At 39.3% G+C, this 27,108-nt stretch overlaps 1 protein-coding gene across 4 annotated transcripts in view; it reads left to right on the top strand.

Annotated features, from left to right (window-relative positions):
* Nucleotides 1-895: 895 nt before the first annotated feature.
* Nucleotides 896-27,108, top strand: part of ndst2b (N-deacetylase/N-sulfotransferase (heparan glucosaminyl) 2b) — an 82,813-nt gene continuing 56,600 nt past the window's right edge. For 2 of the 4 annotated variants that reach the window (XM_066665403.1, XM_066665399.1), the window contains exon 1: nt 1,302-1,488. The gene's annotated coding sequence lies outside the window, so the exon portion shown is untranslated. Of the gene's footprint in view, nt 939-1,150; nt 1,266-1,301; nt 1,489-22,843; nt 22,936-27,108 lie in introns of those variants that run through there. The other 2 variants (XM_066665400.1, XM_066665401.1) reach the window with 2 other exon arrangements.

Below are 27,108 nucleotides of genomic sequence, written 5' to 3'. Positions count from 1 at the left end.
GTGGTGTGTTAGTGTGTATTATGCTGGTAAGAGTGGATCAGATACAGCAGTGCTGCTAGAGTGTTTACTCACTGAACGACTGAGAATTGTTCACCAACCAAAAATAGCCAGACAATAGCATTCTGTCAGTAGCATCGTCTAGGCAGAGACCTTTGGCAAAATAGGAAAAGATAGACCAATAATGAAGGACTAGAAAACAAGCAACACAATCAAACATTTCAAAGCAGTTGGTTTTATTTTATGGAATCATTCATTCATTCATTCATTCAATCATTCATTCACGCACTCATTTTCTGTAAGCAGTTATCCAGTATTGTTATAATTATTTTTTTAATTACACGTCATATGTGGCCATTTCAGAAAATAATTGACAAAAAAAAATCTGTTTTGTCATACAAACATCCACCTTAAACACAGAATTGCTGATATGGGCATGACGCCAAATACAGAATTACAAAATTGCTTCCGTGGTCAATTAAAAAGTGTTTCCTAATGGATTTCTTTTTGTATGAGAAACAAGCAGGCAATCACAGCAGTGATTTACAAATGTCTAAAAGCAGCTTAATAAAAGCAGTCTGTTTAATTATATTCCATAATCGGAAGGTGGAAAATGGATAGAGAAAATGAATTATAATGGTTTTGGTACATAAATACACAACATTTCCGTCATTTTTATCTCTTATTAACAGACTCATTTACGTTTGATAAAATGCTCCACATTAACGCTATAGTGCTTTGCATCAAAGACACTGTGGAGTAGCTGGATGTCGAAATAAGGGCAGCTTCTATTGTTTACCATATATTTCATAATCCATTTGGCGGCATAAAATAATGGTGTAATTGTTTTACACAGTTTTATGAAATCTAATATATGTTTTGCTTTTGTAGCCTAGCTCACTTCACACTTGTCCGACCAAATGTTCCCTGAACCTTAAAATGTAAATAACGAATCCAGCGGTAAAGCTGAACCATAACACCCAAAAAAAAAGAGATTGAAGTTAGGTTAAGGAAAAACTCGTGTTGAATTTGTACAACGTCCTTTTTATTCGCAGGCACGGTGTTCATGTGTACGGTGTGAGAGAGAGAGACTGTGAGTGAAGGAGGTAGGCTGGCTGAAGTAAACATTGAGCTCTTCTCCTCCTCCACTCAGTTCCACTGAAGATGGCGGAGAGCGGCAGGATGCGGATGAACGGCATCGTCAACTTCGGCTTTTGACTCGCGCTCGCGCACATTTTTGCAGGAATCCCGCGGGGGACTTTTATGTGGTGAGTAGAGAGCGAGGGACGCATGCGTGAAGCGAAGGCAGATGTTGTTTCTGAAGTGAAGCGATGGCACTCCGTTCAGTTCAGTTGAGCGGCGGGTTCCTCGTCACTCTAGGCGCTGTGTGGAGCTCATACTTCGGCTCCGATCTGAGGAAACGTGGCTTTCTCCTTCAGCACCGCGGTTTGTGGACGAATTATCAGTGTTAGACTCGGCGAACTTGCTCAGGTAAGCTTTGAGTGTGTTCTCCAAGAGACGCGGCATCGTTACTTGTTGTTATGAAGGCAAAATTGTCTCCAATAAGGTGTTGAATGGCACAAAGTTGTGAAATCTTTCTTTAACCGCAGCTTCTCGTCTGGAGGTTATAGTTTTTCACAGCGGCTACTTGCGCTGACAACACCAGTGAAGAGCATCGTTTTCATTTCAGTTGCACTTGTGAAATGTGACTGAATATTGACACGACTTTCCTCTGACTGAATGAATGTGTTTGAGTTACTCAGGAGTGTAATACACTTTGTGTGGTTTGTTGTTTCTTCTCCAGCTTTAACTCTCTGGGTCCAGCCACACACACTTTATATACATTCCCCTTTGTGATCATCCCCCTGGAGCTAAACAACTTACTGAGTTTTACTGTATGATACAGTTCCAAGAGACACTTTTTAAATACATTTATTTCATTTCTCTCATTTAGACTGCAGCCATAATTTTGCATTCAGTTACCTCAGTGTTGGCACGAATATTTAATTGAATTGAATATAATTTTGGCACTTATTGTGTTTGACTAACTCATCTGGAGAAAAAGCACTTATCAGCCTCCACATTAAATGACCTCCTCGTTTCTACACTCCTTTTTCAATTAATCAGTTCCACCGACTTCATAAGAAGAAGAAGCAACACCTTTATTGATCCCCTTAGGGTAATTGCTTCTCTGCATTTAACCCATCTGTTTCAGTGAACAACAAAGCACACACTAGTGAGCAATTCTTCACATGCACTAGGGGTAGTGAACACACAAGCAACCTGAGCAGGGGGCTGCCAACCATCTCGGCACCTGGGGGTAACAATTTGGGGATTAGGAGCGTTGCTCAAGGGCACTTAAGCCATGGGTGAATTTTTCCAATCGGTCCTGGGAACTGAACCAGCGACTCTCCGTCCTCAAGCTCACTTCTCTAAACTTAAGGCCATAGCTGCACGCACGCATGCATAGTTGCACGTTGTGTTTTTTAAGACTGTAGCGCATCTGTTGCACTACATACTTTCTTAGCCCCTTTTCACCATGTTCTTCAAAGGTCAGGACCCTCACAAAGCAGGTATGATTTAGGTGGTGAATCATTCTCAGCGCTGCAGTGACACTGAAGTGGTGGTGGCGTTGTGGTGTTAGTGTGTGTTGCGATGGTATGAGTGGATCAGTCCATTCACTGCCCACTCTGTTAGACACACCTACCTCATTGGTCTACCTTGTAGATTTAAAGTCAGAGACAGTATCTCATCTGTTGCTGCACGCTTTGTGTTAACCATCTTTAAATCCTTCCTCAGTGGTCACTGGACGCTGCCTGGACTGGATGACTATGCTCAGTCCAGCTGTGACACTGAGGGGTTTGAGATCTAAAGCAGCACTGCTGTGTCTGATCCATTCATATCAACTCAGCACACATTAATAGTCTGTAACTGCGGTATATTCAATATATAGTGCTTTATTCTGGGGTTCTGCCACAAAACAATCCCACAATGCACAGCAAAAAGTAGTGTACAGCCCATGTTCACTAGCGGATAGCAGATACCTATAATCCACTGTGTGGTAGTGTGCGAAATAGTTCACTACCCTCTTGAATTCAGTTCCCCATAGTAGTGCATGGTGGAGTGAGCAATACAGGGAGCCATTTCAGACACTGCGCATGTCAGTGTCACTGCAGTCCTGAGAATGATCCATCACCCACATCATACCTGCTCTGTGGTGGTCCTGAATATAGAAGGACAGGGTTAAAAGTGGACTAACAATGCGTGCAGACCAACAGATGAGAAACAGTCTGTAATTGTAGATGTACACAGTGTATCTGTGCGGTCAGTGGAGCTGATAAAATGGACTGCGTGCTTGAAACAAAGGGCTCATTGTATTGCAACAATATGGCTAATTGTTATACATATTACAGATTTTAACACTTTATTAGCGTGATTTTCTCTGTTCTTAGTATCAGAGAGGGATTTGAAATTTGACGGAAATTTCTTATCACAATAATTTATGACACTTCCACAAAACACGGCACAGTATTTTTGATACAATCAGAGCTTCTGTAGTTTTAAAATCTTCCTAAATCAAATCTCTAACCAACCTAGGTGTCTGCTAACTAGCATAACACAACTGAGCAGACAGTATACATCCCCAAGGGTGTTGTGCTCCATCAGTGCTTTGTTGTCGGCAGTTTGAGTAGAAGCTTTACATGTCTCAGCGGAAGCATGTGCTCACCTTAACCTTTCCAGGCTGATGGCATGGTGTGACTGGGTGAGTCCTAGCTAACAAGCAGAACCAGCAGTGACTAAATTGGGAAGAATATTGGCTATAAGTACCTCCTTACACAAACATAAACACAGCTGAAGCTTGGAATATCATGCATGAACTTTTCTCATAATGTTTTTGACATATTTGGAAAACCATTATCACAGTAAAAGTAAAGATGATGATGATGATGAAATGTTATTTTACTGTCCACCTTTAGTTTTAAGACTTGTTTCAAGCCGAACCTAATAATTTTGTCCTTTTGTATGATTTGTATGGTCACTGCATTAATAAAAGATCTCTGCCCTTTGTACAGCTTTCCGCTAAAAGTGAATACAGTTTATTATTTCGAACAGAAAGGAGAATACAGCTATTGTGACTGAGTTATGTTTAAATTGTAAAATGTAGAAGAAATTTCTTGGCAGTCCAGCTCAGTAATTACAGCCATTGCCTGTTGAAGGAGGGGGAGAAATAAAGACCTTCTGCTGCTTTTTAGATGAGACTATTAAGGATTCTCGTTTGAGAAATCCAATGAGTGCAGGGCAGAGTCCTGCCAATGAACACTGCTCATTGAGTGCTCTATTGATACTCTCGATAACTCTGATAATTAAAATGTGTTGCCGGCAGGCACCATTCTCCAAGCTGCTATCCATCCCTCGAAAAACTTAATCAGTGGCCCAAAAAAACTGGAACCCACCACGTTAATTTAAAATGCATGAATAGAATGGCTTATCCCTTCCCTCCACCCTCAATATGACAAACAAATGATGCGGGTTAAGCCAGCAAACCCAAGCTCATTCCTAATTGCATGCGTGGAGTTGTTGACTAATAATGCACTGTCCATTGCTTGTCTGGGAGTTAGAAGCTGAATGTTTGTTTTTGATATTGAAGGTGCTTCACTAAAGAAAATGAAATGAGTGAGCAATGCTGAGTCCTTAACCAGGGAAACATATCCTAGCTCTGCTTTCCAGTATGTGTAAGCTAAGCTTTGAAGAGCCTTGAAAGCCAAGGCTGAGGTTTGTTCACTGTTCCTAGAAATTGGAGATTCATCGCTCCACATGAAAATAAGCGGTCCACATGATGTGGTTTACCGTGATTCATGACATCACTTTTGTTCGTTGGGGTTTGAAGGCCACAGTATGCAGCTCTGTCATGGCAGTGAAATGCATATTAGAAAAACAACCAGTATGAATAATGTGCGTGGTTGTGCTGGAGCCCAAGGTAATTTGTTGTATTGACGGCCACAGTTTACAAAGGAATGCAGACCCGATTTCCGCAAGAGCATCTTAATCTACCTCCTGCATAAAGGACAGTGATTTATGAACAGAAAAATATGATCCTCTTTTTCGCTCAGGGGCAATTAAGTGAGGAATGCTTAATTTAAATTTATTTTGGGTTGAGTGATGCTGACTGTCCTCTGCAGTCCAGAACGCTTCGCTTCTGAGCTTTTAATTTATATGATATGTGGCTGCAAGGACAGAGATTTGTTGTGTATTACTTTTGTAATGAGGAATTTATGCCTTAAGAAGCATTTGAAATGACAGCGGCTCTTTTTGCGACCAGCCTTGCAGTGTCTTGTTTGTTTATTTATTAATTTATAGAGAGATATTGTCCATGTTGCATCCTGTCATTACAGCTTAACCTTACTTCTGGTTTTATAATTTCTAGCCTGGAGTTTTCAGAATAAATGACCACATTTGTCTGGAAAGTAGTTCTAGGTTTGGCCCACTGCTGTTGTTGTTGTTGTTATTGTTTCAGTCCATTAAAAGCTGAAGCTATATATCATTTTCAGACCTGTTTCTCTATCAGTATGGCCTTGACATGAGTGAATGTTTTATGTTGTTAAACATATTTTCCAGAGCAGAGCTCAATCTTTTTTACACCGTCCTTAAATCCCCGTGGGTTTCGGGTGAAAGTCATCTGCGTGTCTTATCATCTGGAAGGTGAGTTGGAGGTCAGTGCGCTTACTGTAACTGGCTCGCCATGTTGATCCCAGATGTGTTGTGGCTGTGCACTCTGGAGGATCTTCCTTCTTGCATTTTTTTGAGCATGCTTAATAAGCCTTATGGAAGCCACAGGCCCATCGTGCCTCATGACCGTTATTGTGATCAAATTCATGGAAGGCGACAGTTGAAGAATGGCACCAAAGAGACCATTAAAAGAGCATTTGGTAGATCATGAATGGGGTGGTGGTTTGACAGAATCTTATCTAATCTGGACAGGAGGGATGCGTGTTTCGTGGAGCGAAGCAGTGTTCCGTGTCCTCTGCCTGGTGGCTGCGGTAGCTGACAGGTTGAGGGTGAGTGTGTTTGGCCGTAGCTTAGGTCCAGCCCTTTGGAGTGGGTAGTGTGGAATGGATGGTGGCAATGTGAAAAGGAAGCAGCAGGGGGGCGACTCCACGGGGAGCCAAGAGCTGTCTGGTCAGGGATCAAATTCTCGCACTGTTGGCTAGCTCGCATCCATAATTCATGTGCTTTTTCACTTGTAGAGGAAAATGGAAAATGTGGTGCTGTTTTTCCCCCTGACATGTTCTTTCTCCCTCATATTGGTTTTGCCCTCTTGTTTCGTCAAGCCATTTTCTTTCATAGTGAAAAGCCTATTGAAGGGCAAGCACGCGTTGGTTAAACCCATAGATATTTTTATTTTTTATTTTACTTCTTAAAGCACACATTCTCAATATCCATTTTTCTTAACTTTATTTTTTATTATTTTTGAAGCAGGAGTGTTTCCTATAGCATGCAGTGTTTTAAACACTCTATACAGTCTTCAGACAACAGGGTCTGTATATAGGGTCTGTATGTAGTTAGAAGACATTTTGGTTATTTGCATATTAATCAGTCTTAAATGCACACTAACCGATACAGCCTGTTGATTCTAAGGGATGGAGGAAGGTAGGAGAATGTGAAAATAAATGATGACTTAATTTAGTACAAGTGGACTTTGAGGTGAAGTATTAAAAGCTTAAAATAGAAAAGAAAATAAAGACACGCTATGGGCCCTTTAAAATCAAATGGAACATTGGAACGAGGCAAGATGTTTGGGCTCATTCCTGTGGTGCTCTGTTCACTTCTGGGTCCTGCCACTTTTGACTAAGCGGTATCTCTGTGAGAGCTTATGTTTATAGCTCACAGCCTGGTCCTCCTCTCCCTACTTGTCTTCTTTATGGATGTAAACTGTTTACATTGCTGTGAAATTTTAGGTTTTTTTTGGTGTGTGTGTTCTCAGCTGTTTTGCTTTGATGCTCCAGATAAAATGTGATGTTCTGCATTGAATAATGCAGAGATTGTCTTTTTTCCTCCTAAATCAGTTAACTTGAATGAATCAATTCTCTTTCAGTTCAACACCTTCACCTCGCTGGAGAAATGGCTAAGGCTGCCTCTCTTGCTCAGCATGGGCTTTTATCTAATCGATTGCTCATCCAGGCTTGCTAGACAGATTGCTAAGACTCACACTGTTTCAGTATTGCACACGCACACACTCACACACGCTCACACTTGTGCAGTGTTAGTGTGCTGCTGTCATTGCCCACAGGTGCATCCTTGCCAAGCTTTTTCGCCTGAGCTCAGTGAAATCTTTGTTAATTACTGATTTAGAGCCTCTGTATTTTTTATTTATTTGTTTAAATAATTTTTTAAATTATTCTCAAAACATCTCAGAGTCCAAACCTTTTTGAAAATACAGTGCTCTTCGCATTATATGAACTTTTCCTGACGTATGCCGCAATTAATTGAAAGAAAATCCCATCTATATTAACATTTTAAGATCTTTCCTTCTCCCATAATGTCACCATTGCAGAGATGTGTGGTTGTGTTGTATGCAGCTAATGTGACATACATACATTTTTTTTTTATCCTTTGTTGCCTCCATTTGCATCTGCAGTGAGCTTTTAGATCATAGGTGGTGATGTGTTGTCTCATTAAAATGTATGAAAAAGCATGTGCTTCTTTCATCACAGAGAAAATGACCAGGAAAAGAATGAAAGATGGACATATCTACAAAAAGAATTAATCATAAATGCTCTGAGAAATTTTTAAGTCTGTCTTTTCATCTCTTAATTAGTATCTAGCGTGACACTGCTGTCTGAATGAACCATCCATTAGTGCTGAATATCAAGATGTACTTACCATGAGCCTGAGGGAGATTTTTGTTGAAGTAAACCTCACAAGGTTTATTTTTGGTGGCCTATATTTATCTTTCCTTATGTACTAACGCAATGCTTGAATTCTTTCCTTTCATTTCAAATGTGAGACATCTTTAGGATATGTGCAGCTTCTGTTTTCGTCAAACGGTATGATCATACACTTTCACCCTGGGTATATATTTAGACTGAAGAGAGTTTTAAAGATTTTTAGAATTGTACAGAAGGTCTGCAGTAGTTAAAGAGGGCTCTTTGACTTATAGCAGACGTTTAACTTTATTTTTGCTTTTTTTTCCCCCCAGTACTGTTTTCATAAAAGAATCCTCACACATTTTAGATCATGTGCCACCCGTTATCAAACCAAAACCTCACCTATGAGTCTTCTCACAGAAACACATGGTTCTTATTCAGTTCAGGAATAATTATTCTAAAATAATAAATAAAAACTAACACAGACAGATACAAATAACTACGCCTAAACCGAATGTTTTAAACAGAGTTAACATTTATGAGACCATACAAAAACATTGGGAAAGGGTATTAAGTGTTTTGAAAGAAATAAAAGTTTTGTATAACACGAAAATTTAAAATGTATGAATTATGCCATTTAAATATGTGAAAACAGCTTGGTTCCTTAGAGCAGGTGCTCACATTTGCTCTCAGCGCTGGTATGAGTAGGTCTCGGAAGTGCAGCGCTCGTATTAAATGGTGTTTTAGGACACTGATGAGAAGATTGGCCACGTTTTCCTTTAGCTGAGTGTTTTTAGCTATTTTCTGCTTCACCTGTACAGAATTTATACTTTGTTTCTCTGTTTTTGCTTTTGGATATGTGTGTTCTAATGCTTGGTCTCAGGTTTTTTCTCATTTCCACTTTGCCCTTTTTGTAATAAAGTCCAAACTGATCACGACTGTCTCTAGCCTTTGCTTACGTCCAGAAAGTAAGCATCCGAAACCGTGGGCTTTCCTTACATGGATTTTGCAAAAATACTGGGGGATCGCATTCTCTCCCCTAAAAAAAAAAAAAGAAAAACAATGGAACACCGCACCTTCCTCTTACAGATGAACATATGGTGTGTGTCTAGTCCATGTCGCGTAATTATGAAAACTGAACTATATTGTAATTTACACATGGATATTGTAGATGTTCAGTTATTGATTCCTTAACTATTAAGTAATAAGCACAATTTTCGAGGACAATTCTTGTAACACCTCATGCTTCACAGTTTGAGAAACAATGCTGGAAGAAGAAACACTGAAGCATTTACATACACAACACACACATTGAATTTCTGCATTGGTAAGAGCTGCAATGTATAAAATGCATACCACACACACGCACAGCATTAGAGTGATTTAATTTCACTGGTGGAACGTAACGTTAGAAGCTCTTCGAATGCTTCCATGTGCTGGGCTTAAACCCTGTGCTCCCTGTGGGAGGCACAGAATAAATTGGCTCACTGTCTTTTTGTTTCTGTGTAGCAGTATGATCATTCTAACATGAGATTCGTAAATTTACATGTCCTGTGAAAATGTGTTTCTTGCACATAAACATAAAGAAGTCACAGGGGATGCTGTAATATCCTGAAGTTATTACTTTTCATTCTCTTTAGCTGTGATTTTTTTTTTTTTTTTTTTTAAAAACACCCCCTTGCGATGTGTCAGTCTTCAGACTTTACCAAAGCTAAACCCATTTTGTAGACGCTGTAGCAGTGTGACAGAATTATATTTGGAGAAGCTACAGAAGCAAATTTGTGTCATTCAGCTCCCTTGGAACACTGCAGTCCTGTTTCAGTGCATTAACTGCTCTGCTTAGCTCATGATGCAAGCAAAATGGACTGATATTCCAAACCACAAATTGTACTAGTTGTGGATTGGTGGGCTTGGACATTACCATCTACGGCTGAGTGGAGCAGACCACTGCCGAGCGCACCTCGAGTTCTCTCTATTTCACTTTGCCCTAATGGATTTACTTAATTGGAGCTGTGTAAACAAATGGGATTTAACCCTGGTATCTACAACTTGAATGGGTGCTTAATGGTGCTGCATTCTGTGGAAGGAGCACCTGAAGCTATGAATATTTAGGTTTAATCTTTTACAGTTTAAAAGAACATTTATTGTCCGGCAGCACTAGCCATTAATTACACAGGGAGCAAGAGTGGGGTATGCATATCTTTACATACATTTGCATATTAAATATAGTACTTTTCACTGTTTTCGCTTGAAAGTTGTTAGTTCCTGAGGTTTTTGCATGGCTTGGATGGACTGCAGATTTTAGTACATTAATATCTAGGCAGAACAGTACTTTCTGTTGTGCAGATGTTGATTCTGGAAGAGCAGCAAGGTGCGTCCTTTTGGTCCCCTCACAGATCCTCTTTGTCGAAAATGATACTGAAAAAGAAGTCTTTGTTTCATTTTTCCTTTCAACAAATACAGGATTGGCTGCTTGGCTTCTTACTCATTCACAGGCATATGCGTGTGTAATGGGATACTTCACTTCTCTTTTGTATCTTGCTGAATTCACAATGAGATTTGTCTCTCATGCTGCCCTAAGAGACCTGGGTTTAGTCGGGGGTTTTGTTGTAGCCAGATTATGTAGAATATTTGCTTTGAATGAGAAGCAGGTGTTAGAATTTAAAAGTAGAATGACCAAAAGAAATCTGCTCCTCGGCTCCGGTTGGAAGTCAGGTCGAAAGCCGTGGCCAGGGGAAAAGGTGTTGATCCGGCCGAATATGTGCATATATTTTAAAAACCTAGTTCCATTTCTTTTCCCCCCACAATCGCCACGGTACTTCGATCACAATTACTGTCTGTAGATGGTGTGAGCTGCAGGTGCAGTGCATCCCTGTGGGCCTCCAAATCCCCATATCTTTGCTTCGATAGTGTGAGAATCTGATAGTGAATACCTCTGCAGGCCTGCGGGTCTCCTGGGGTCAGCCCATAATAGCCCATGTTCTTTTTAGCAGCTGAGAGCACTGCTGGCAAATTGAATATTGTATTATCATTAAAAAAAATCCAGATCTGTGGTTTTAAACTTTTATTCTTGCATCCCAGCTGTGCAAGTGTCATGGCGGTGGTTAGAGTCTGTCATTCAGTGCTTTTAATACTTCACTAGCGCATGAAGGGTGCTTTAAAGATCGGATGATTTTTACAATAGGTATTATGTAACACTCCATTCAACTATAGCTACCAAACATTTTAAAGGGTATGGTGTGTTAAAGGCCCAGAGAGGGTATTCTGAGCCTGCACTTAGTTTAGGAAAAGTAGAGTTGGCTATTGAACTATTATGCGTCCATTGTCCCAACCCAATATCTTCAATTTTACCGAGCATTGAATAATTCAATTGCATTGAAGTTCTAACTTCAATACAAAATGATGACATCAACCTCAGTGAGCCCATAAGCATGTTTTTTTGTCATTAGTCGTCTAAATTATATTCTGTTTGAATGCTGTTAAACACTATGCAGGCAAAAGTAACTAAAGGATTTATTAATATTATTGCTTCGTAATGCTCCACAGTGTAACAAGGAGAATAGAATCTCAGTCGTTGCTACTCTGGGCTCAAAACTGTTACTTTTGGAGGAGGGAAGGACACCCCCCCCCCCACCCTCCCTCTCTCTCTCTTTATTTTAATACAGTGTTGTAAAAATGAATTAAACTTTACCACTGTAGGGGGGAGTCCAGGAGCCAAAATACTAACTCTTACCTAGTGTTCCTTTAACCTCAGTAGTTCCCAATTATTCTGCAGTCTGCTGTGTTCAGGCAATATACGAAACAGCACCTCACACTCATTTCAGCTGTAAAACACACCCTCTATCTGTAATTTCAAAGAGGTTACCAGGAAAAAGTATTGAACCGGGCTTACTTTTGAAGTCAAGGTGCCTGTATCTGTATTAGACATTTTTAACGGTACAGACAACCTCCAGAAATGAGAGGCTTGCTTCATGTATCCATCGATCCAAGTCTTTTTTTGTGTGATTATTAAACATGAGAATGACAAACTAAAATGTAACTCATTTTGTTTCTCTAACAGGCCTTCAATAGGTCAGAAGGTTTTGACGCCTTCGTAACTCAATCACGTTCTTCTGGCTCTGAAATCATAGCAATGTTTCTGAGCCTCACTTTGACATTGGCTCACATCTGCTACAGCTTGCTGTCTTTGGTCCTGCCAGTGCTCTGTGCAGTAGTAATAACTCTTGTACAAGCAGGAGCTGTTGTCAGTGACAGGATGGAACGCTTGCCAAATTCAGCCCAAGGCCAGGGTTACGGGAGGTCGTCCAACAGCCGTTTTTCTGTGGCACTGTTCCACCGGGTCACTGCGATGAATCTGATTAGAACCTGAGGGGAGTTGCTATAATGTGAAATACGCAGAGCTGGGCCTGAGCATTGCACTGACAGCTGGAGGAGGACGAACATGGTTCAGAAGTCGTAGCATCTGCTTCCGCTCACGCAGCTTAAAACCTTCATTTATTCTCTGATAGTTACATTTTCTAATTTTATTCTGTGCTTATTCAAGGAGTAACACTTCTGTTCTTGATTCCTGAGCCACAGTTCATGTGTGTCATGGGATGGATGGGGGAAAAAGATTGACAGTTTGCAACTTTACATTATATTTATTTATTTGTTTATTTATTTTTTGAAAATGCACTGTGATATGTAGAGGAGGTGGGTGAACCATGGATAATGTCAATTCAGAACTGTTATCACTAGCATTATGTAATATATAGCACTAGCATACACACTATTTAGCCACATGGTTCATAATAGATTTATCCAAATGAGTAGTTCATATCTGCAGTCCTTGAATAAGCTGATATTTTAAAAATATGAACCATATTCTAACGGCTGTTGGATTTTCATACTACTGTCTATAATGGAGGTGTTTGCTTAAAGAAGACATCTACAATTGTGGGAAAACGATGTTCTCTCTGGTTTGTTTATGTTCATGTTGTTGTTTTTTTGTTTGTTTGTTTTTTTAAATAAAAATACTAATGCAGTTGGCCATCTCTTGAATTTGAAGGCACTTGAATTTTTTTATTTTATTACTATTTTTTAGTCACTGGAGGTTTGTAAGCACTTTAGACCTGTTTCAAGCAATCAACCAGAATGGAGAGCAGCAAATGTTGAGGAAACATCCTCAGAATTTTATAAAAAGTGTTTTTTGTTTTTTTTAATTATTGCTATAATTGCCATTAATGAATTAATTTTTAGCTCAGGTGGATATTTTAAATTGACATTTGATTATGTACTGTGGAAGATACTTGAGGACGTACTGAGCTACTGTGTCTCGTAAAATGTTTGCTTTTTTTTTTTTAAATTGATCATATGTGTGGCTCTGCATGAATTTCTGTGTAATGATAATCCTGGTAAGTTTAGTTCCAGTTTCATCAGTTAGCTCCAATTTCAACCCTATGCCAGTATTTCAGTGGATTTTTTTCATGTCCATGTTTAAGTATGCGAAGTACATCCCAAATTTACATTTAGGCTACTTCAGTAGATAGTGCTTTTAAAAAAACCTATTAACATTATCTTCTTTTACACCAGATTGATGGCAGTATGTGTAATTTTTTAATAAGCTATGTTTTAAAGGTTCTGAGTTCAGTGTCTTGTTACTAAACGAGTGAAAGAACAATGGAGCCATTGATCTACATTTTGTGTGTACTGACTTATTGTCCCCTCCACTCCAGAGCTTAACCCCTCAACCCAACCTGCTTGACAGAGGGGGCATGAGAAGAATGGAGGCCATTGTCAACTCCTCTTAGATGCACAAGTGCCTGCAGTGCACTTTTTTTTGCACCTTTTTTTTTTCCTCACTCCATTTCTCTTTTGTAGCAGAGAGTCCATGGTGGCCTATACCACAGTGAATATTTATTGAATGTGAATTCAGCGTCTCTGGACCCACATGCTGCACATTATTAAATCATGGCACTCTGCTGCTAGGAAAACAGACTGATGTGAGAGTTGAACTGTAAAACTGGATGTCTTACAGGCAACCTGAGGGGATTCAGTAGCTTTAATGCTGGTATTTTTAATGGCAAAGCTAGTTCCAGAGAAACCTTTGCGTGGCCCTTGGATGTTTGTTCAGAGGAAAATGTCCAATGTACACACTCTAGGATGCAAGTCTGGGAAAACTGCATGGAAAATGGCATACAAAGCAATGGAACACACCCCAGCACATAGTGGGAAATGCTTTGTTGTGAACTGTACTTGTAGTTTCTAGTTTGGATCAGAAAATTAGGGAAGTTCTGTTGATTTCCTTTTTTTCTGTAGGTTGCATTAAAATCTAGAATAGCAGAGAATCACAATTATGAGTTGTGTTTCTCAAAATAAAACAAAGAAAATGTAGCATTTCACAGTATCTGATGTTATTTAATGGAATTTGCACATGAAAATGGAATTTCTATGTAAACATAAAATCACAATGTGAATTGCACTCCGTTATTACTGAACATTAATTAATATATATATATATATATATATATATATATATATATATATATATATATATATATATATAGTAAATATTTGGGAGTCTGTAGTAAAAATCCAATGAAATGTATGTGAAAATATGTTGGTTACGGTTCCTCAGCCCAGTTGGGGTAGAGATGATTAGAACCTCCAGATGGAGTGCCGCTGTATTCAGTATAATACAAGTTCGGTTGCTGATGTTTCCTCTGTTGGTACTTGCTAGATACTGGCATGGCCTGTCACATTCGTATTTCCACTAATGCGTCTTGGTCAGAGGGGACTCTGGCTATGAGCCTGTAGCATTAATAATAATAGCAGGCACTCAGTATGAGATCAAGCCTTTGTGGATGTGGTGGAGGGCTAAACAGAAGGCAGCACCATGGGTGTGTGACTACCCCATCAGTAGCATCTTCCTCCAGGAGGCACAGACTTCATAAAGCACCATTGTGCTGATATCAAATGTTTACTGCTACAAAAGATACACTCTGTATTCATGTAGAGACCACTTTATTAGATATCAAATGTTTTGATACGCAATGAACATTAGAGGTTAAAGCTACTCTCTGAGGCAACTTCTCCCATTCCTTGTTTATCTGTACAGCTTCTACTGCAAGTTAAATTATCTGCCATACAACTGGCCTCAAGTGCCTGGTTCAAACACAGTGTAAACTTCAGTCCGTGACCTCACTCACATCCTCCAGACCTTCAAATGCACCTGCTCCTCATGACGCATTTCCCTTTCATTTCTGGATGTAATTTGGTATTGCTCCATTTGGAGTCAGCTCAAATTAAATGATATTCAGCAGATGGATGTATTGAAAACTAAGTCAGCTAGGTCTGTTCTGCTTTTGGCCCTGTATCTTTCAATACTTTACGTTTATGGAGCTTTTAAAGACAGCCAAGCTTTAATTTAGGCAATGCATTTAGGGAGGCCAATTTCAATCAAATTTGATAATCAGTTTTTCAGGTCATTCATTGATTAATAATAATTGATTGTGTTTGTGGTAACTGAATCGAAAGCACAATTCCATGTTACCATAAACACTAGCCTTTTCAGTTTGGAGTAAATAACATCCCCTGATTGTCAGTTAGAGCATGGAGCTGCTAACTGGTCTAAGCTTTTCTTTGTTTAACTCGCTGGAATCTCTGATACAGTGCCATCTGTTGGAGCGTAGTGGTCAGACATGTCTTTTTTGGTTCAGTCATGAGATATTTTAGACCAACAAATAATGTAATAAAAACTAATTTGCATATAATCGACTGCCCTGGTTTTCGTGCCCATCCCTAAGTACAAGCTTTCAGAAATTATTTAACTGAATCTGTTCAACGTTTCAAGCTATTTCTCTCTCTTTATTTGGAGAGTGAGGCAGTTTGCCATGGATTCTGGCCTCTATTCTCCAGCTAATGATAGTGTAGCACAGTGAGACCGGCGACTGAACAGGGACTACTGCCAACAAAGAGAGCTTTTTGCTGACAACCCCCTCATAAGCCTGGCTGCTTTCCCTGCTCTCATATTCTACTTTTGTGTTTCCTCTCCTTTATATCCATCTCCTCTACTCACTCACAGAGCACTTACTGGTGTCATTGTATTCTCAGGATTTGTCACTGGACGAAGTTACACAAGATTCTTTTGTACTCAATTGACATTGCATCTTCATGCCCTCATTGTAAGTTATTTCCCATTTATTCCACTCCACTTTGATTTAATTTAACTACAATGGTCTCAAATTGTCTTGGATTACTTTAGCCGCGCTCAGCAAGGAGCAGCAGTGCTGCCTGTGACAAATACAACGATACACTGATTTTCGGGTTTGATATGGTTTTCGAGTCTCAGTCAAGATTGCGTTTGGTTTTTGATAACAGTATCTCCTCCAAAACGTATTATTATTATTTTTATTATTGCGTTCTCATTTTCTCCCCCATCATTAGTTGTCACCAATTCCACCTTATAATTAGCCTAAGATTAACCGTCCAAAAACACACATTGGTAAGTGGATTAGCGACTCAAAAAGTGCCCATAGGTGTGAGTGTGTGTCTCAGGGTGTGTTCCCACCTCCCACGCAGTGATTCCGGGTAGGCTCCGGACACACCACAACCCTGAACTGGATAAGTGGTTGCAGGAAATGGATGGATGAATGAGTGACAATATACAGTAATCTGTAAAGGATTTTATGGAAATAATTTTTCAGTATTTAAAAAAAATTAGAGATGTATTTTGTCAAGAATTGGGTCTCATGAATGAAAGTCATCAGTCTTAAAGTGGATGTGGTGTGTTGCACTCAACAAAGTTGAGTTCTCTTTCTTTGTGTCACACTTAATTAGACAAAAGAAAGAAAAATACAAAAAAAATGTGAAAGCAAACATTTTCAGCAGTGAAGTCAATACGAATTTGAACTGTTTTTAGATATCGGTGTAAAAAACCTGATGCTTTAGCGAGTTGTGGACTCTACATCCTTGTGTTTTATTCTGCTTCTGAGCTTTTTGTTCAAATATCAATGTTTTTAATATTTACAAATCCTAAAACATTAAAGCCCACTTTGTGTGTTGGAGCAGTGTAAGACTCCCCCCACCCCGCCCATGCCCTACACTTTATGTTGTTAGGATACACCCAAGTGCTTAGTGATGATTATTGACTTGGTTTCCACAACTGATAACAAATGTAAATGTAATTTTTTAATTAATTATCCTTTTTTTATATATACATTACATTTGTTTGCTTTTCTGTACTATACTGTACAGAATATTTTACTGTAAATTGTTACACCCTTAGCACCAGGTGGGCTTGAAGATTTTCTCAAGAAATGTCTTGATCAATCATCTTCCATAATCCTGACTACTGTGCAGATTGTAACAACATCCCCCACTGCCTGCCAGAAAGAGTTCCAGCTTAAGCATCAAACGCATGGCATCTGAAGCAAGGAGAGCACTTATGAATGTTCCAATTAACTTGTAGTGCACAAGATTGCAGTTCACAATGACTAACACTAATCTAAATTAAATGTGTTCCAGGAAAGCTCTGAATTTTAAATCTGCCGTTTAGAAGCAAATGTGAATGTGGCAGAAGATGCCAGCTGTTGCTGAAATATAAAACTACACTTGCGAAATCCATCTTTAAAGGAAGACGAGAGTGTGTGTGGAAGCTGACGACGTGGCAGGGTAAAACCAGTGTGAAGGTTCATTCTCCTCTGGTTCTTTATCCTTTTGCTTCCCTTGGCGTCTGCAGTAGAATCCTAAAGGTCATTTTGCTTTGGGTTCACTACATTAAAATAAGGGAGCTGAGGGAATCTCTGTTTAAGTTTAGCAGTGACTAATGGTGAGAACTGGGCTTTGTGCTTGGAAAGAGGCAAGGAACATGTCAAGAGAGGCTCCTCCCAGCTCTGAGCGAGCTAAGTCTGCGTGAGGATGGAGGCAGACAGGCAGAGATAAATTATTCAGGATCTCCTATACTGTGAAGGACTGCACTTTATCGTTGGCCATGGGCTTGCTGCGTCTTGATTTTTGGCTCTTATACTCTCATAAACAACGGAACATCTGCAGCCTGCCATCAGTAAGCAATTGCCATAATTTAAGCTGCAGCTGTTTCACATTCACTCAAGAGATTATGCCATATAGGAATAGAAAATTCACTTATTTGAGTCTCGGCAGAGGAAAAATTATGTTTTGAAGCATCTCACAGTGGACTGTTTTGAAAGTCAGAACTCCTGAGCTTGTTTTTAAGGTTCTCAGACATGTCAGTGTGCAGTTATTTTGGCAAAAATATATTCTCCAAAACAGAAAACAGACACTTGCACAATAAAAGGGTTTGTGAATTGCTGTTGTAAACACATCACTGGCTGCTAGTTTTGGGTTTATATTGTTTTTCGGTGACCAACTGCTGAGCTGTGTTTATGCAGCATAAGTGCTTACCTCCATCCATCAACAACTGTTGTGTGAACCGGTATTTTTTTTTTTTTAAGACCCAGGACTCCAGCTCTTCTTGTTTGTTAAAAAGCATCTGTGAAATTGGCGAATGTTGAGCAATTTGAAACAAATACATGCAGACACTGGAGTCCCTGCTGAGTTCTAGAGATTTACAGAACACAGAAACCAACTAAGCTGTAGCTCTGGATGAGAACAACAGTAAAACTATGCAGTTATTTGAGGGGCCCATATTTAATTTTTTATTTTCTCATCTGTGTGGTTTTATGTACCAGAACCAATTTGTTTTTACAGAATCATTTTCTACATTCTTTTTGTAAGTTTTACATAATCGTTGTATATTTACATAACCATTTTCAGACCAACAGAATTTCAAGCTGTTCCTGTAAGGCGAATTTGACTTGCATTGCGGCTCGTTCATAAAGCATGCTGACTTAGGGCGCCTACACACTTGACCGCACGAGGACGTATACACATGCAGCCCCCTTTCGTCTAGAAGGTGTGTACCTGGCTGGAGCAGGCGTGGAGTTTGTACAGTTTGAAATCCAGTGGGCAACAAACCATTTGGGCCATTTGAAAGAAGCCGAACACTAATGTTATATACAGTCTCTGCTGTTGCACACAGGCTCATCAGCCCAGGGAAGTTGGGAGGCAAACTCAGGCTTCCTTTGAGACTCATACAGCCAACCCACCACTGTCTTATGAGCTTGAAATGTGAATTGTAAGGTAATTTAAAATACTATGCCAAATTATTCTGTTACAAACATATATATGCTTAAAATAAATTAGGATTGTACTTTATATTGGTTTGTTTTGTCTGTATAGCAGATGATTGAGTCATGTAACAACAAATCCAGTCACCACAGATGCTCTCCATGACCATCCTCCTCCACCTCCTCTTCCTCCTCCTCCTCCTTCTCTCTGCAGTCTCCAGCTGTTGAGTTAATTGGTTTTTCCTGCTGCCCATAAAGGAAAGTAATAAGGCCCAGGTTGGTATGAGAGGTACCCTCCAGCAGCTACTTCGTGAAGGAAAAACTTAATTTTCCTCACTATCCCATCTCATTCCCCTGCTCACTGACTCCATCAAGAATCCAATTCGCACTGTTTTCCCTTCCTCTCCCACCTCATTATCTTTACCCATTTTCCTACACTTTTCTTAACATTAAGTCGTTGTTCTCTCTCCATAGCTCCTGCTGTCAGTCTGAGCCAGGGTTTTAATTGGAGGAGCACGCTGTTTGGTTGTTAAGAGATGCGCAAAGACATGCACGGAGCAGCAATAATGACTCAGTCTGCTCACACTTACAACAGATGTTAGCACCCAAGCATCAGGGGCTTATTTAACACAAAGAGAAAGCTTTATTTCTTTCTTTTTTTATTTATTTATTTTTTTTTCGGGAGCTAACTCTGGCTCAGGCAGCAAATGGCCTGAGGGGCTTCTCCCTCCAGTCTTGCCTCAGCCCTTTGTGCCCCTTGCTGGGACATGTTAGCAACACGCAGCCTTTACCGCAGCCAGAGCGCCATCACAGGCCTGTGCTGACAGATCGCACATTAGAAACAAACTGTTTCATAATGAGTCACTAATGACACACTGATGAAGTCAAAGTGACAAGGTCTATGTGTAATTAGTGAAACAGTCGGCACCCTCTTCAGCATTTAGATATTTCCTTGAGCTACAGTGAGAAATTTTAGTTGTGAAAAAGAATTAACATTTGGCCCCACTGTAATGTGGGTAAAGTATTGCACGTTTATTTAAACGAAATGTTGATGTTTTCTCAAATATGATGAGGATATATGGGACTTTAAAATGCACCCAGTTTGGAATCAGGTGTTGATACAGTTTGCATTGCAAATAGATGGGGACACTCCCCAGTGCCAAACGTGGACTAGAGGGGAATAAAGTCATGGTAGTGCCATTTGCGTTCTGTGGTGTGAAATGTTATATCCAGTGCCTTCTGGATCAGTTCTAGTTGCAATGTTTATGTGGCTGATTATAATAAAATCCTCAAAGTATCTGTGTTTCCAGCGTTTCCTCGAAGAGCAGTGGCTATAAAGGTCTAGTCCTATTTTTTCTAATTATCCCTTCCACAAAAGCATTATTTTCAAATCAATCTGCATTCACAAAAAATTCAAAAACACACTGCTCTGCCCTTCACTGTGTGGGAGAAGCAGCTTACTCAACAGCAAAAGTGATGTCCTTGATAAAGGAAAATTTCTGCAGCATTGTCCCACCAGCTCGAGATCTGACTAGGTCTTAGGCTGCTGTGTTTGTATGTGGGAGTGCTGAATGTAGCAGTGACCTCAGTAGAGCTTTTTGATGCCTCTGTTCCTCAGTGTAGTTTAAGAGTAACTGTACATTTATGTGTAAAAAGTCACAAGTTCTGTTAGCAATGTTTAAAAACCCCCCACTATTTTGGTTGTGTTCCGTTTGTGCAAAATCACCGCATGTAAAGGAGACAGTGGCAGACGTTCTAATGCCAAACAAAGCTGATGATGGAGTACATTCCTGACTTTGCATTTACACAACAACACAGAAAACTGAGTTTCTGGATACCTTCACTTTGGGTTGAGTTTATTTTCTATTTTCACTGATTTAAATGTTGTTGACGGCCTAAATGCTAAGGAAAATCAAATAATAAAAAATACCCATGTACAGGTAGCAAGGCCAAAGGCACATGTTGATACCCCTACTTTTCTTCAGAAAGAGAAGCATACGGCAAGCAGAGTCTTGAAATTTGTGGCCATGAATTGTTACTTTGAGTCTTACGGACCTCATTTGTCTCCGCAGAGTTTATTCTGTTTTCTCTAACAGAGCAAATCTAATTTTACAATGTCTACAGGATACAGTACAATGTTTGTTCACAGACACGTGTGTTCGGCTATAGCCATGGCAACCTGGGAACTTTGCCTTGGTGCTGTTTCTGAATGTCCTGTTGTGTTAGTTTTGGAGGGAAAGACCAGAGTCTGGCATTTTAGACCATGCTTCAGAAAATTAAGTATTTTCCCTGTGTTACAGAAGATGAGTCTTTGCATATGGTCACTTTGCATGTTCTGAAGAACGTTTCTGTGCCATTCATACTAAAAAACAAACAAAAAAAACAATCTTGAATCTGCACTGCTGAAAATCATTTAGTTGACTTTTGACCTTTTGAGCTGAGGTTTTTCTGACTTCTCGACGGATGGTGCCCTCATTCAAGACAGAAGAGGGTCGTGCAGAGAGAACTTGTACACATGATAACAGATAACAGGACACATGAACTGTATGTGGTGGTGTATACATTGAGGGGTTTACACTCTTTTTTTCTTTCAGTAGTGATACGGTTGCACAATAGCAGCACATACTACATACCACCCCTTTTTTTTTTATTTCCAGTCAAAACAGCCATTAAGTACCAGTTATTCATTTTCCAGTGTCAGGAAAGAAAGCCACATATATTTAACAGAAAATTACACAGAAAGACTAAACAACTAAATACAGTGTACTGTTTAATGCATCCACGCTTCCAGCTTTCATTCTCGCCAGGAGACTTGCTATTAGTTTTTAAAAGAATTTGCATTCTGATTAAAATACTTCTCAATTTTACATTTTTCACTCCTCCAAATTTCAGTCTAAAAGCTGGCTGAATTTTCCATTCCAAACATATCCAGTTATGCAGGCGTCTGGGCTCTGGGGCAGTCTGGACATTGTCTTGAGAACTCCAGCAGCTTCTTTGCAAATTTATGTTTTTGTCTGTTGTTTCAGACATGGCTTCTTGACAGCCCTCATCATTTCAGACCCACATCAGTGATTTGACTTCCCTCAGGGATTTACAGAAAGACCTGATTTTCCTTCAAATCTGAAGCAGAAGATTTCTCCTCCCTCTGAAGATGAATGCTTTAAACACTGTTTATGTTTTTACAAGTGGAGGATCTTTTATATCTGTTCTCAGATATCACCTGAAAATACGCTTGATGAAATTGTAGTTAGTGGCTGATCTTGAAATACATACGTAAAATGTCTTCACAGCTATGTTACTGTGCTGTGTTCAGTAAACACTTAGATAAATATAGAGCTGTGGTTTAATTTTAGAACCCCCCCCCCCCTTTTTTTTTTTGAATATCTGTGATCTCACATCTTACACGGAATACTCTATGCTCATCTAGAACATCTGTTTTTTTTTTTGGTCCATATATGATTTCTACAATATTTCAGTAACTTATTTGCCTATTGTATTGTAGTGTAAACTTCAATATCAATTGTGCATTTGGTGTGATGTCATGTCACTCCTAATACAGTTACATTACATTCAATAATCTAAAACTCTAGAGACGAGGTAACATCTCATTTCCTTTGCCCTACATACCAGGATTGGGAAATTACGGCTCCAGATATAGCAAGCGTCCTTTTTCACTTTTCTCTCTTCCTTCTCCTCGCTCCCTGGTCCTGCTGATTTATCGTGTTAAAAAGGCAGACTCTGCCCCGGCCTGACAACACGACAAGTGAAATAGATTCAGCTCAGGAGATAAAAAAGGAGTGTGGTGCCCATTGCATTAGGCAGAGGTGCTGACGAACATGTATTTCACCATTTCAGCTTGTGGGAGAGAGATAGAGAAGAAGATAGATGGAAGAAGATTCAAAGACGTGGACATATTCTAACCTGCGGACACAGAAGAAGGAAGAGAGGTAATGGGATTAAGTGAGCAGATTTAAGATATAAGGCGTACAGAAGGTGAAATGGATACATTGGCATGTTGTTTCTATCCAAAAACAAGCCCTCAAAACAGAACCTTATATCTTTAAGATAATTTTACAGATGAAAGGGAGAAAGATTATACATTTTTCTTGAACTGTATCTCACAGATTTATTTCCCAAAACTAGTGATTTTTTTAAAATAAACATGACTGCGTCCTAGAATTGCAGGCTGAAAAGGTGGAAATATGTAAATCTATTTTTTGTTCATGGCAACACAAACATTTAATTCACAGTGGGATGTTTTTGCAGCGTTTGTACATGTAGTGTATTTACAGTGCTTTTCTGCTTTATCAAATTCAGATTTGCAAAAATGCTGGAAATGTCTGATTTCCACTAAACTATCATCTTCTGAGAGGTTTTTGTTTGTTATCTCTGACCATTTCTGTTTATCATTATGGATTTTTCACTCAGCGTAAACGTCAATGGTACGACGGAGTTTTAGGGTCACGGCGTTGAGAAAAAAAAAACGAGATTCCTAAAATAAAGTCAGAATTCTGAGAAAAATCTCAGAATATCTGAGTAAAAATGGTCTGTATAATTCACAGAATATGTAGAGAAACACTGTTTGGGTTATTATTTATTATAATATGTAGACAGACAGACTCATTGTGTGCCATGAGTGAGTTGTGAAAGAAGCAGTCAGTGAAGTGAACAGAATTATTTATTAAATGCATCCACACGACATGACGACTCCGTCAGTGTAGCCCCTGACTGCAATGCACAAGGCTTTAGTTTATTGTACGAGTCCGATCCGTAACGCGATGGAGCCTCATGGGATCTATCATTTTCTTGATCATTAATTGTATCATGTGAAACTACATGCCGTGGGTTCGTGCACCGATTCAGGGTTTAAACACTAATCACACTGTGGTCCTGGTGTGGAAGAGAACTGAGTGTTTATTCTTGAAATCTATACCATAGCATGACTTAAGGAACACACTGCATTCCACAGTTACACTGTGTCTGCTCCATTATACGCAGCGAATTATTCCGAGAATATTCTCAGAATTCTGACTTTATTCCCTGAATCTATTTTTTTTTTTTTTTTTTTTTTTTTTTTTTTAAACGCAGAGGCCCTAAAACTCTGTCGTACAACGGCCATTATCAACCAAAAATGAAGAATTTTAAACTAAACCAGCAAAATCTGTGAAAAGGTAGAGACATTCTCTGCACTCTCAGACTAAGCTAGGGGGTATGTTTTCTCTCTGCTTCCTGCTTTTATGAAACTTGCATCTGAGTGTGTGTCTGTGGCCATTGAAACATCACTTGATTCTCCTTGCAAGGAACTGCCAGGCTGCAAACCATTCATTTAGCCATCAAAACTGCTCAAATTAAATGGAAAGAAACGTAACATTTCCTTATGCATGAAATAGAACGGACAAAATATGCATTCATGCGTGAAATGAAATTGAGTTGAAATGAAGTGAAATGTGTAAAGTGTTTAGTTTAGAGCTTCTCTGGGCTGACTCTCTCTCTTCTGCGTGTGTGTCTGTGTGTATGTGTGTGGACACTGGTGGGCTTTATGGCTCCCCCCGGCATCTCCCAGGCTGACCTTCACTAAAGTGGATGACTTAATGGGCTGTGAAGGACTCTGGTCTAAGATGGAAGGAAGCGAGAAAGCGTTAAGTTGCCTGGGCTGTGTATTTATCAAAAGCTGTGAACCTTGCCTCTGAAAGCATGTCAGTCCCTCTGCAGCACAGCGGCCCACTGGCTTTGTCCATAACACAGTGTATATAATTCTGTATAAAGTGAAATGCCTGTCATAGCTTAATACAGTTGATATATTGGAAAAATGCACACAAAAAAACAACTTAGTTTTCAGGGCCTCTTTTGAATTAGGAAAAGGAATTGGGAATTTTTGGGGGATTTCCTTTCATTGCTATGTGGCAATATTTTTATTGCTAATTAAAATGATTCTCTGGGTTGTGTTTAGTTCAGAATTAGGTCATTTATCTCCATTTTAGATTCACAAATTGCTGATAAAGATGTTTAAAAGGGCAAACAAATATTTTGTGTGAGGAGATGTTGTGGAGAGGCTGCACATGGGCATAAGGACCCCATGCTGGCATATAAACACGGAGCATTTCATTGAGATTCTAATGACTTTCAGTAACTTGTGTAAAGTCTCAGAAGAGTAGACAGACTCTCGAATACCATTTGTTTCAGAGGACATGGGTAATCTGGTGTCCTTTTTTTAAGACCATACTGCGTGACATTACTTAATAAAGACATCATTCAGTTAATATCAAATGAGTGATTTAAGGAATAAAATACATCACTGTAGCCGTATGCAGCTTGATTTTATGTAGGGCACTTGAATCCTTTTGACTTGGAATATATGGGAAATACAAAACCTTTGTTCATGCAATATTTAAGAGCATGCTTAGTTCAGACTCCATAATAATAATTGCATATTATTGAATTATTAAGCAGCTTTTGAAAAGGTCATTCAGAGTCTATAGAGAGAGAATAGACTTTTGTGTTTTACCCCAAGAGCAATATATTATCTCCTGGTACCTAATCAGCAGGAAGGCCATGCCAGTATTACGTGACTGTAATTGGGTTCTGTTGAATGTGTGATAGGTCAGTTAGGTTCAGGACTGTGGTCATACTGTGTGGGTGTGTGTGGTCTTTATGGTCAGTTCTACTCCTAATGTAAGCACCAAGGCACATGTTTAGCATTTACCCATGTATCTGCATTATATATAATTCCTTTCTGCAGGAGTGTTATTCCGTGCCTTGCTGACCACTGGTAATTGTCGGCTTCCTTTTAAAACAGTTGGCTGGATGCATTGCTACAGTGGAAAACACCATCTTACTTTAGGTTTAAAACTAAAATTCTGCATCTAGTGAGACTTGTCAGTGTCTGAGAGACATGTCTAGGCTGTCCCTGACATATGGATTCTCCACTGGGGGAGCAGGCTTAAGTCGTCTGCCACATGGATGCTTTATTTATCAGAAATCAGACAGAATGTTGCACCAGCATTGCAGCAACATTTCTTTTTCACAGTCAAGTGTTTCAGTGTCTTAGAAGTACTGATTTATGTAACAAGGATTTTCTCAGAAACATGTACTATTGGGAAATGTTTAATGATCACTACAACATCGTACTGACGCTCATACTACCACAGCTCATCAGTTCAACACACAGAAAATGTCTTTTAGTAGTAAACAGTTTAATTTTTTATTGAACTTAATTATTTTGAATGAACAAGACATGAAACTGTATAAAAACGTGGTATCAGGATCATTGTGGCCAAAATGAACATGGCTGTATCTGTATTTTCACAGTATTGTTAAAATGTGCAGAAAGGTAAAATAATAAATAACTAATGATACACAAACGGAATCTGTCCAGCACATTTTATTTTGATAAAACTAGTAGCACTGTGTTTGCTTTAAATTTATTTCAGTGAGCATTATTAAAATTACTTAATTATTTAATAATTGTACAAAAACAAGAACTCTGTAGTCCCTTTTTTAAGAGGCAAGTTATTTCAAGTAGCTTCTAGAGCACAAAGGAAAATGGGTTTGACTGTAACATATTAAACCATTTAAGGTGAAACATAATGTTAATGTTGCTAGCAGAATGTTTAGGGTAGAGGGGATCTCAGAACTTAACAATTTAAGGTAGATGTGGGAGGGGGAGTACTCAAATATAATTATAATGCCATTTAAGGTGGAATGGGATCAAGTGAAATTGTAGCTAGAATGTAATATTTTTTGCATATCTTGTTTGTTGTTAAAAATAGAATAAAATGACTAAATCAGCACATTTCTACAGCCTTGAATATGTTTACAAGAGAATCAGCATCAGTTATCAATCAGCCTATAAGATTACTCCTCAGTTGTCAGGAGCTCTGGTGTGGTGCCCAATCTCACCTCCCCATCCTGATTTCATGCCCCCTGGTTTTGAGTGTCCTTGGGGAGTGAAATCATCAAGGGAGGTGAGATTGGGCACAAAATCGTGGCACTGTCACTGCCCCATATTAAATGTACTTTTTTTTCTCTCTCCAAATGTAATCCCTTTTTATATTTGACATAGTCATACATTAGTACATACAGGTTTCAGGGATTGAGGAGTTAACAAACACACCCAGTTC

Source organism: Hoplias malabaricus, chromosome 3 (assembly GCF_029633855.1).
Source record: "Hoplias malabaricus isolate fHopMal1 chromosome 3, fHopMal1.hap1, whole genome shotgun sequence".
Lineage (NCBI taxonomy): Eukaryota > Metazoa > Chordata > Actinopteri > Characiformes > Erythrinidae > Hoplias > Hoplias malabaricus.
This window is presented reverse-complemented; position numbering and strand designations above follow the sequence as displayed.